General features: G+C 40.3%; 1 protein-coding gene across 13 annotated transcripts in view; it reads right to left on the bottom strand.

The window, feature by feature from the left end:
- The window catches only part of HTR2C (5-hydroxytryptamine receptor 2C), a 215,900-nt gene that overhangs the window by 106,277 nt on the left and 97,200 nt on the right, over positions 1-12,423 (bottom strand). The window contains exon 1 of one of the 13 annotated variants that reach the window (XM_075763250.1): positions 4,762-5,045. The exons of 11 other annotated variants lie outside the window; for them this stretch is intronic. The gene's annotated coding sequence lies outside the window, so the exon portion shown is untranslated. Of the gene's footprint in view, positions 1-4,761; positions 5,046-12,423 lie in introns of those variants that run through there. One more of the 13 variants, XM_075763245.1, reaches the window with a different exon arrangement.

Below are 12,423 nucleotides of genomic sequence, written 5' to 3' on the forward strand. Positions count from 1 at the left end.
AACATTATAAAATATTTCCTCAAGCACAGGAACTTATTAGTTGTATTTCCAACTCGTTTCTTAATTGGGCTCAGAAGTAAAATTATCATTCAGATGTTAGCAGTTTTGCTGTTCAACATCTAATCTATTTTGAAAGTTTAAACAAATTCTCTAAATATTTAAATTAAATATAATCTGCATTTGTATAGTGATTTTAATTAAGAATTAAGTTGCTGTTCCCCTGAAATGTGTAAATGTTTAAAGCCAGTGCAGTAGCAGGATAATGTCAGGGCATTTAAGACTCTGTACCATTATTAATACATTTTGTATTGCAGGCTGAATTTAGCACTGTAGTTGACCTGCTCCTCAACTACTCAGAATCACCTTTAAAAAACCCCAAAAAACTGAAAAAATAATAAAAAATTGAAAACTTAGCTCAATTTTAAACTGCTGTGACTGAGAACAGGGTTTTACTCAGTTTTTTTCCATTTTTATTTCTACTTTAAGCCCAGTTTCTGCAGACCTTCCTTGCACACGCAAAACTCTGGGCCTATGACTCAGAAATCCAGCTCATTGGATTTCTTCAGGGTCTGACGAAGAACCCTCACAGAGAATTATATGGCTTTAGGATAAAAGCTACCTATGTTGACTTCACACTACTCTTCTAAAACAAGTGAGGTACAAATATTTATTCCTTGAGCAGGAGGGTATGACATCTGAGTCCTACCAATAAACTCCCTGGTACTAAGTAAATCCAAGAAGACCGAAGGGTAGCCCATCCACCTCAGACCATGTCCCCAGCACACTGAACCCACGCAAAGGATGCCTGTTTCAGAGCATCCTCATTTAGCTACATGCGTGTGCAGAAGGCAGAAATGTCTGTGGTTACTGAACCAGGCTTCACCGGAGGGCGCTGCAAGCTGCAGGCTGTGTGTGAGAAACACAACCTGATGAGACCTGCGATGAGGCCAGTGTGCAGCTGTCCACACTGCAAAAGGTCACCCTGCAGAACAACATAGTCAAATCAAATGCACCCTCGGCAACTCCTGTGTGTTACCGGATATGGCGCCTGCTTCCTCTGTGGGAAGGAAGAGCCTTATACCCAGCATTTCCAACCCTACAGTAACACAGCCAGAGGAAAGGCCTCCCGTCACAAAATTGTCTGAGAAGCAAAAAAATACGTAACAGATGGAAGACACTGGATAGCAACAAATTAGATGCCTAAAGTCCAGAACTGAAAACAAAAACATTACAGATATTTAATTAGAAAGCTAGCTATTAAAGTAGGCTGCAGTTGTTTAATAATAGTTCTTCAGCGAACTAATGTAATTAACTGTTGGACAGAAACAGGGACACTACAGTGGTTACAGATCTTGGAAAGAAGTAACTGCAAAGGTTATTCATCTCAGATTGAACTGCAAGTCTTTTTCTCTTTTAGTCCACAAGCAATTAAAAATGTTTCTTCTATTTGTTCTAATCTTTGAAAGTATGACTGCATAGACTGCAGTTGCATTTTTACCACAATATTGACACTGTACCAGACAACTTTTTCTCTGCATGGCTCTGCATGTTGGTTTGAGGGAGAGAACCAGAGGTGGGGGGGACAGGCTATGCCTGCCCCTTACCCCAGAACTGCTTCAATGGGATTGAAATGGGTACCAGCAAATAGAACTCAAAAAAACAGAATGAAAGAATATTTCACATTCAGTAATATTAAATGGCTTTCAGTTTTCCTTTGAATGGCTTCATGACATGTAAGAAGACAGTAATAAGAGAGCTGTGTATCTCCAGAGGCCTGATTTAAATAAAACCTCTAATTCATAACCACAGCACACTTGGTGATCTAGAAAAAAAACCAACCCACCCCAAAAGCCCAACCCAACACCCCACAACAGAGCAATTCCCACACACACATACACATTCACAAGAGGGCAGAAGATTAACTCTCATTTTGATCTTTTGATGAGAAAGAGAGCAATTTTGACACAGAACTGCATTTTCTCCAGTGGACACTAAGCAACTCAGAGTAGCACAGACCAAGAGTGCATTTTCAACCTATCATCCATCTAACTTCGATCTGTTATACCGATTCAACTGGTGACATCGGAAGTCCCAAGGTATGAGCACATTGCTGTTTGTTTCCTCATTAAAAAGTCAGCATGGGCAATTTCAGATATGTAGATTTTATAGAAAAATCTTAGGAAAGAAAATAGAATAGAGCTGAGCAAAGGGTAAATGATTAAGCTTTTTCATAACCAGAAAGAGCAGGCAATAACCTTCACCACCACACTCAAATTTTCATCCTGTGTTAGTTGGCCCTGGGCTGCAATTAAATGGGGTGCAAAGCAGCAGGTTCTCTGCCACCAAAGTAGGGTGCAGCAAACACATTAGACCCACAGCAATTCTACATGGCTTTAGCTTTCCTCTCTGACATTTTCCTTTTTACTGCAGCCCTTTGCAGAGAGAATAAGACAGATGCAAGCATTGCCTTTCGCTCTGGCCCTCAAACACTTCTCCTCTGACATTGTCTCCAATTAGCATTCCTGTTTGTTATCCAATATATCACTTGTAATATTAGTGCAGTCAACAAGTTCGTTCCCAAAGGAGAGGAAGGTTAATGATGCTGTTACTGTTCCTATATGCTTTGCATAAGAAAGGGAATGGATTTCTTAAATAACAGGAGACAACATTCTTTTCCTGAAACACCTTAGAGCAGAAGACATCCCTTCTTCATCAGTGAGGTTCAACTAGACTGCCCACATTTTACCAGGTTAAGAGTTGCTTTCTGCCTGACACACAAGTATCCAGTGGCCAAGAGAGAAGTGGCACAAGTGTCTACTCTAGATCCTTTTCTGTAACAGAACAAAAAATTGTTCCTTGAAAAGATGGAGCCAAATCCACCAGTGACAAAGCTATTTGCATCGGTGCACTGCCAGGGCTGTTTTCCCCTAGACCAGATGCTCAGCCCAACACCTCAGCCCATGAACCACACACCATCCCCAGTCCTGGGATCGTGGTGGATGGAGGGAAGGGGAGCTGCTGCTCTGGAATCAGCAAGGGTGAGAGTGGTGTCAGCTCCCCCCTTCACCTCCAAAGCAATTCTAAACCCAACTTGGGTGTTCAGAGAGCAGAAAACATTAGAGAGAACACTATGCAAAGCAAAAGTACAATCTGAATAGAAGTTTGACCTAGGAGCCACTGACTGCAGCCAAAATATTTTCATTTAAGTAATGGATGTTAGTCCTATTGTATAATCCTTGTTACCTGTTAATCCTCCCCCAAAGAGAAAGACTGATTCTGATTGCCTGGTAACAGTTACCACTGGTTGTGTCATTACAGAGGCTTCAAAATTTTTTATGCTAATAGCACACCATGGTTAGCAACTATACATTTCCTAATTTTTACATTTTTTATTTATTAGTTTATTAATTTTACCTGCAACGTGTCAAACTGCTTTTGGATCAAAGGTGGAATTAATTAACAATACAGAAAAAAAGTATTTTAATAGCTGCAAAAGAAAACATGAAATATGATTCGCATTTAAATGAGAGTCATCATACGAAGAAAATTATCTCCATAATTAGTGACTTGAGCCAATTGTTGCTGATCATAATGTGATCAAAGGGCTAGAAGAAATCTCACCTCATCTATACCTTTGCCTAAGAAAGGATTGATGATAGCTGCTCTTCTGAACTAAAATGGCTGGCAATTAAGCATAATTTCATGTGTTTAGCCAGAAAATTCCCTGGGTTGTAGCTTTCTTTACATGTTAATAGGAAATGTCTAATGCTTAAATATTGGTTTTATGTAAATTTAAGATATTATGATAGGTTTAAATCTTAATATTGAAATGATGAGATGTCATTTTAATTCTGAAGGGGATTATTTCAAATGTTTTGATTTCAAATAGAAATACCAGGTTTAAGTTAAAAAGAAAAAACCCAACAAAACAACCCTAACAAAAACCCCACAACACTTCATGTCCCCTGGAGATGGAACTGATATGAAGGATGCTATCACAAGTAACGAGTATGGGGCAGATCCAAAAACTCAAGCCTCAACGGCACCGAAGCAGATGGGGCAGGAAATGTAGTCCACCACCCCCACACAACCAATTCACAGGAGCAAAGGGGTCTTATCCAAAATAGGAGACAGTGCCTGGGCTGAGCAGGATGTCAGGCACATCTCAGCTCATCACCAGGCTCAAACACCCACTCTTTGAGTCTCTGTTTTTCACTGGATCCCACTGACCCGCTTGCCAAAGTGGGAAAACTCTCTGCACGCTACTTATCCTGGCATTTTGCCACATCACTTTTGCTCAGCATCAGAAATGTGACCCATGCTGATCTCAGGAGGGTCCAGATGCTCGGCAAGGCTCATCTCCACACACCAGGATGTCTTCCCTCTAGCTGGCAGTGAAGCCTGTAGGCCAGCAGATGCAGGGCAGCCCAGGAGAGAGCTCCTCACAGCCCCATCCAGCAAAGCACTCCCCTCTGCTCAAGTCTGAGCATGCAAACCACACCTCAATCCTGCCGGCGGGCTTGCCCACCTGCCCAGCTGAACCCCAGCTCTGTGACAAAGATGGTCTGTGAGCTCAGCTCTCTGGCACTACAGACATGGTGCAGGCAGCTGCAGTCCTGCAAGGTCTGGCTTAAGCTTCAAGCTTTAGTTCAAACAGTAATTAATTCAGGGAAGCCCTTAAATATCCCTCTTGGCTTTAGGATCTCTTAAAGCAAGCATAAATCACTTGCACTTTGTCTTGGCACCAGGTTTTATACTTACTTTGTGTTACCATGAATGACTGCCAAAGGGGAAGAGAGAGGAACTCGGGTCCATTAGCCATACTTTATTTTTTCATGATCTTCCCAGAAGCCATTGCCCACGCTGTTCTGATGCATGTTTGCAGTCCTCATCCAAGTCACTGAAAGCCCTTGCTGCAGCCCTGAGATATCTACAGCTTCTGATCCTGGGTGACAGCAGTACAGGCAGCAAAAAGAGAGCTGAACCTCCAAACAGCATCACAGGGAAGAACAAATTCCATGTTAGCTTGCTCTTTTCTTCACAGAATGACACGCACTGTCCAAGCTGCAGACATTGTATAAGGTACCGATTCTGAATATATGCAAAATGAAGGAAGTGGCATTTCTATCAGCAGGAAACATTTGGGTCAAATTGAAGACAATTGTTCAGGAATTATCAAGTGCGCTTACCCCAAGAGTTCATAGTCACAAGTCTAATTTTGTCACCGTCTAAAAGTTACTGAGCCATTTCTACTAAAATGGGTGTGCTTATTTCTGTCCCTTCAGGTGGGACTCACCAAAATAACTGGCTGACAGCTCACAGAAGGGTGACGAAAGACACACCAGGGCCTCCGTTACAGCCACTGCCTTCGCAAAATGCTTATTTAATGTTTAAAGACTATGAGGCTACACTTTGCACTTTTAGCTTTAAGACCTAGCCTACCTAACAGGAAAAGTACAGATTATTTCATTTAATCTTTCAAGATAGTCTCAGAGAAATTTCAATAACCACTAATATCTGAGTCACTGGGCTGGCTTGGTTTTAGATGTTAAGGGGTTCTCTGTGGATTTTTCCATTTATTAGTCATCTTTTTCAGATTAGAACATTATTTTTATAATTTGAGTTGTGAAATAAATATCGTATGAGGGTTTTCCCCTTCAATGCAGGGTTCCAAAGTGATTTACATTGAAAATTATGAAATCTGAAAACTTGAGCTTCTTCTGGAAATCTTACTAATGCAAGATCAGTACCAACGAATAATATTTAAAACTCATGGAAATACATTTCTTGTGGGGAGGCCAAAACGCTGCAGTTCCTAATGACCCGTGCCACAGGACTAAGAACTGAGCAGCTGCAACCTCCATCATTTTGAACATTTGAAATTGGGAATAAAACATCATCAAATTGGGAATAAAAACCTCTCCTAAACTCATTATGGCCAAGACTTAGAGTGAGAGCATGATGGGCATGTCCTTCCCTGAAATGTGCCATTACCTTCCATATGATTTGCTCATATAAAACTCTGCTTTCTATGTTTTAAGATTCATAAAATCCTTTTACATGAATTGCATATAATTGTGAAAAATGCAATAAAAAAGCATCACAGAACTCATTTACCTTTCCCAATCATTTTCTAATGAATAATTTTGCAGGCATGTAGAAACTGCTCTGTAGCACGGGCCACTCAGACACAGTGTTTAAACAGCACTTTGAAAAACCATCACCCCAGTACCCACACCTGCACTCAGTCCAAAATATGATGCTTATTTAAAGGCTTTGCACAATTTCAGAACACTGCACAATGGTGTGCAGATAAGCCATACTGCAGAGGAAAGAGAGCAAGGAAAAGGGCAGGCACTGGGGAAAAGGACTGGCTCCACAAGATGTCTAAGACGGCATAACAAACGCTGCATGCTTGGCAGGTTCATTGGTGCAAAAAAGGAATTAAGAGCGGCCTGAAGAGCCATAGGACATAGGAGATGCCTAACGCTTGAATTTTATGGCTGGATTTACTGATGTTGTAAATGGCCACGTCATTATGAGTCTCACAAAACTCATATTCTGTAATCAAACAACCAAGCAGAAATTTCAATTTTTGTAATATTGGGAGCAGGGGGGAGGAGGTTATTCCCCATGGCTCAGAACCAACAACTGAAAATAATGTGATCCTAAAATGAATAAAACTTACAGAAGTAGTTAAAAGAACCATTGAAAATCCCTCAATGTAAAGGTGCTGAGTCATGGTTTTTTGAGTGTGTGCCAAGACTGCACTGCTCAGGAAACAGATGAACTCTTTAAAAAAGACCTTTCATAACTCTTCTGAAAATAATTTTTATTTCAATTCACTTGATAAAATTCCCACTTAAATAACAATTGAGAATCACACGTCCAATGCTGCACTGTGAAATGATGAAGCTGGTCCTACCTAATGCCTGGTCAGAATCCCCAACAAACATCAATTATTATTACAAGGAGATGAGTTAAACATGAAGATTACTTATTTCCACAATACATTTTAAATATGTATTTACTTGTATATGATGAAAGTTTTATTGTTCTTGCTTGAGAGATAAAAGGGACAGGATGCCTAGTGTTAAAACGAATTTTCTAATTGGACTTTAATGAACCTTGTCAAACCTCTTGATGCAGCTTTCTCACTTTTAAAGATCACTCAGTATCTATCTAAAGAATGAGCCTGCATTAGGATTTAAAGGTGTCCCTTTTAGTGGCGAGGCTGTGCATGCTGAGTCTTAACTTCAGTCAGAGGTAAAATATTTTTGTTTTCAAAATTAGAAGAATCAACACATTAGCCAAAGGAATTACTTTATTTTAGATAATGTAAACAATTTATTGACATTATTTCATTTTTGAGGGAAAGCACTTGGGGAAAAAGGAAAAAAAAACAACCAACCAAAACACTGCCAGTTGTTGGCAGATTAAAAGCAATAGCAAATTCTACATTCCAGAAGTATTTTTTTCCCCTAAAGTTTCCTCTTGAAAAAAAAATAAAATACTGTTTTTGTTTTTCAAAAAGAGAACACATTTTGACTAATCTGCTGTGACCAAGGCTATGACAAATGCCTTAAAACTGGCAGTACATTTATGCTATTCACACTGTCAGGAAAGCTGTTACTGTGGGGTTTTTTTATTATTATTTTATTTTATGCAAAGATGACTATAGCAAAGAATTATTTTCTGTGATTCAAGTAGAAAACAGTTTCAGACTACACTGAAAGTTTGCAAATGCCAATGTCAGTGAAGGAAAAGAGGACAGTGTGCTCCTCTCTCATCTGTGCTCTTTTTGGTTCAGTCTCTCCTCCGGGCTGCAACGTGTCCCTAAGCACCACAGTGGGGATCCCATAATAGCCCCAAATATTCTTAACAATAAGGCAGATGCGGCTTCCTAGTTTCACAGGCCTTTTGGAAACATTCTCTTCATCTTAATGTCAACCTTTTCCTCATATATACGTGTCTTCCTTTTGCCTCAAGGAGGCCTTTATAGCCACTGCATCTCACATTATGGATCTGAAATGCCAAATCAGGCTACAACATTGCAATGAATTATTCCCATCAGTCCCATATTACGGACTCTGGAATTCAGATTGCTATCATCATCAGTAGCTCCAAAATTAATGAATACAGTTTATGAGCAACAGTCAGTTCAATTTCATTACCTTACACCAAACTTGAGTTGGGGAAAACCATGGCTCTAATCCAGAAAACAGTGTACTATGCATCAATTTGCAGGAGCGCTCCTAATCTGAAGTTGGGCAACCACCAGCTCTCATGCCTCTGTGGTATCAAAAGCTTCTTTCATTGAAAATACCTTTTCAATTATGTTGTATTCCTATGCTTTTAACAAAAGCCCCCCTCCCCTCCCCAAAATATAAAATCCTCCTTTAATTACATTCCTGCCCTAAAAGCTCCTTGCTGCTTTGTAGGAATAAAAATTTCCTAGATGTTAAATAGAAACATCATTCCTAAGGAAAAATAAATGCAAAGATAAAACATTATTCATGAAGAAAACTAGAACTTCATTTAATATTTTAAAGACTTCATTAACAAAATTCTCTGCGGGTACTCACAAATGTTGAATTAAGATCAAGACCTTAAACAGTTTGTTAGACAGATGAGCACATCAAAGCATTTTTAAAAGGAAGAACCTGAGACTTGAAAAGCTGTCAGAGAGTAGAAGTGAGAAGAAATAAAGGCTAATGAAGTAACTGCAATGCCTGAAGAAATGTCTAGAATAGGTTTTCCTTTACATATATAATCTTCTGACCTTAAAAGGACTAAAAATGAGGCTGAATTCACTTTATGAGGCTGAATTCACTTTATGAGGCTGAATTCACTTCATAACACTCGATATTTTCTTACAGAGGTGTGGATTTCTATAAAAACCTATTCTTCCTTTTTTAATCTCCTCTTTGCTCTATACATGAAAGATCTCTTTGCTGTTATTTCAAAATTATTGTCACACTGGGAAATAGAGGAGAAAACACTGCATATGTTCCCATAAACCTGCTGAAAACATGCTGTGGTCCTGGCACAATCCTTGGGCCAGCTCCAGCTGCTCGCCACAGCCCCTGCACCTCCGCATTTGTGGATGTACCCACATAGGGAATCGCTCGCAAGTCTTGTCCTCTCTAAAGCAACCAGCAGTCTATAACCTATAATGACCTACATATTTCTATATACATACACCTTAATGACCACAGCTAGGCATAGAAATCAATCAGAAAGGCCTTCAGATACGTTACTGGCAATGAAAGGGACTAAGGCAATTAGACATCAGACACACAGACACGCCAACAACTCCTCGTCTGCTGACTGCAGCACAACCCAAGGCCTCCTGTCTTTGCTAGCTAAATCAGACCCCTCAAATGGTGAGGCAGGGAGAAAATAGCCTGCTTACTATGAGTAATTCAATGTAATGTAAATAAATCTCTATAAATATCCAGAACAAAGAAATCAAACTTTTCTTCATCTGTAACCTAAGGCTCAAAAAGCTACACAATGCCCCCATGGTGCAAAGTCTTCAGATGCTAGCTGTGGTGAACAAGAACCCACTCTAGCATACAGAATGATATCACTCTGTACATGAACCTTTCATCACCAGCAAAGGGAGGTGTATGAAGAAGTCCAACAAAAAAAGTGTATTTGCTGTTAACAATAAATAGTTTTTGGAAGAAGGAAGCAGAGTTAGCAACTGACCCCAAGTCTAAAACAAGAGAACCTGCATGAGCTGTGGAGTCATATCTATATCCCTCCTGTGAGCTCATAAACAAATGGGTATAAGTTGGTATAATAGTTCCTGTAAGTTTTCAAAATCATATTGTTTGGTACCCGTTATGATTTATAATGAAAGTCCATTTTTATCTTGTCTAACACATGCTGAGGTTGTGGTCAGCGTGCTAATTCTTTCAGAGCAGCAAGGTTTGAACCCCACATGGAAAGGACTAAATCTGCTGTCAGCATTGGGATTAATCCCTCTGACTTCCTAAAATCTAGTCTCAATCCTGTCTCAAGGTATTCATTGCTGTGTTAGCCCCCAACACAACCAGAATTTTAAATATACTTGCTGTGAGATTATTGGAAGATGCTTATTTTATTTTAGTTGCTTGTAATATTGAGTGTAATGCTTTCCAAAAGACGATGGGTTTTGAAGCATGATTATTTGAAAACCCTGCTCTTAAGATAAAAGCTAAATCAACAAAACAATACATTTCATTTAGCACAGACCATTTGGGAACACTACAGGAGATGCATATAAAAGTGCTCATTTCTAGAGACGTATATTGTACCCATGTCTGACTGCAATAGTGAGTGCATTGCTCTCAGAAAAATTGCCATGGTCAGACCATGATCTCCTTTCAGCAAAGGGGGCTGCAAACCCCCAGGTGCCAGGGATGAAACCTCCTGGAGCTGAGGGAGCCCTGCCTGTGTGTCCCGGTTTGCAGGCTGACGTGGTTTAGCCGCAGCCAGCGGCAGAGCACCACATGCCACTTGCTCACCCCTCCCCCAGCGGGATGGGGAGGGAAACTGAAAAACCACGGCAAAGCCTCGAGGGTTGGGATAAGGGCAGTTTAGTGGGACAGCAGGGGAGAGGGAAACAATCAACAACAGTACTGATAACATATTCACAATGGTGATGAGAGAAAGCAATTTACCGATCCTAGGACCGACCCACTGGACGCTCAGCCTGTCCACGTGGAACCCGCTCCTGCCCGACTAGCCCCCTTTAATGGTGAGCATGATGTCACATGGTATGGACTAGCCCCCGGCCAGCTTGGCTCACCTGTCCTGGCTCCCTGTGAAATTAACTCTATCCTTGCCAGAACCAGGACACAGGCTCGGTGCCACCATTCCAATTTCCTTCCTGGGTTGGATTTATCAGCCTGTTGTCCCAGGAAGGAAAGTCCCTGCACCCCAGGAGACAAGTTTTCATGGCCGAAATCCAGTTCTTCAGCCTCAGCGCAGAGGAGGCAGTGGTCACTTTCTAAGTGCGTTTGATGTGGGAAATATTGTGCAGGATGAAGACAATCCCTTTGCCATCGATGGGAATTCATCATCATAGAGCCATGCGTGGCAGCTGCACAGCCACTTCTCCACTGCCATCTCCCACTGCAAGGGTTTCACAAAGAGACTCATACCTGTTTTCAGGGGCATGTTGATAGATAAGATACCTCTAAACTCATCTTCCCTCCAGTGGAGCGCAGGCACGGTTCCCAATTACCATGAAGTGTATTTTTTACCTTAATATTTGGCAAAGCATAAAGCAAGAAAACACTATCAGAAGCAAAAATACAATCACAGACTGGTGTTGTTGCTAGTTGGAAATTACATGATAAGCTGCCTGCAAGCTCATTACCACCCGGCTTCCAAAATAAATTAGAAATTTTCAAAACCAGAAAGATGAATAATCAAGGAAATTCTAGAATGTCATCTACTGAGGAAATAGCATTATAAAACAATCTTTGCTGCTGCTGGAGATTGACTTTAGCCATGGAATTCATTAACCACTGATAAATGTCAATCATGTTTTTCCTCCCCAAGCGAAGCAAACCTCTTTGTGCTCACCCTATGCCCCTTAGCAGGCTCTCCAACATTGTGCTTAATGCTAGGGATGAAAAGAATAATGGGATTCAAAATACAGTCTTGTTTCTAAACCTTAATAAAAGGAAAGCCACCAAGTACAAACCTGAGTAATTACTTCTACTCAGAAGAAAATTACTCAGGCAGTTCCGCAGTTTAACACACTGAGAGAAAAAAAAGCTCTGCTGGGGCTTATTTTCAAATTGGGCTGTTTTGTGAGTGCGTGACTACATAAATAACCTCTGCAAACAAGAAAACAGGACCGTGCTGGATGCATGCAGCTATTGCTCATTACTTTCAACCATATTTTAAAGGTTTATGTATTGATAAAGATACAGTAAATAAAAATTATATATTTCACTAGTAATCCCAGAAAGTTTTTCAGTTATACAAAAGCCATTCTTAGTTTGCAGAGTATCATTGAGGTTAATAATATCAAAGAAATGTCTCTCACATTATCCTGAGAAAAAAATTCTTTGTAAGAAGTACTAGATAGTAGTAAGTAAATTATTTGTTTGCAAAATACATGATACTGCAGTTGACAAGAAGTCATAGGTGAGTAAAGCTTGTTGAGAAAAGACACAGGAATATCAACAGATATATTTGAATATTGCCTTTGGGGACAAATCTCCATAACTAGGTAATCGTTGTGATCACTTCCCAAAGGAGTAAAGTATGTTCTTTGCCCGATCATACCCTCCTCAGGAAAGGATGACCCCCAATGCAGCGTTGATTTGAGAGTGATTGAGGAGTTCTAGCTGTGGGTCACTGGTATACAGTGACCAATATGCAGGTGAGGTAAGGCATGGCACTGAAAAAAGCCTTGTC

Source organism: Balearica regulorum, chromosome 11 (assembly GCF_011004875.1).
Source record: "Balearica regulorum gibbericeps isolate bBalReg1 chromosome 11, bBalReg1.pri, whole genome shotgun sequence".
Classification (NCBI taxonomy): domain Eukaryota; kingdom Metazoa; phylum Chordata; class Aves; order Gruiformes; family Gruidae; genus Balearica; species Balearica regulorum.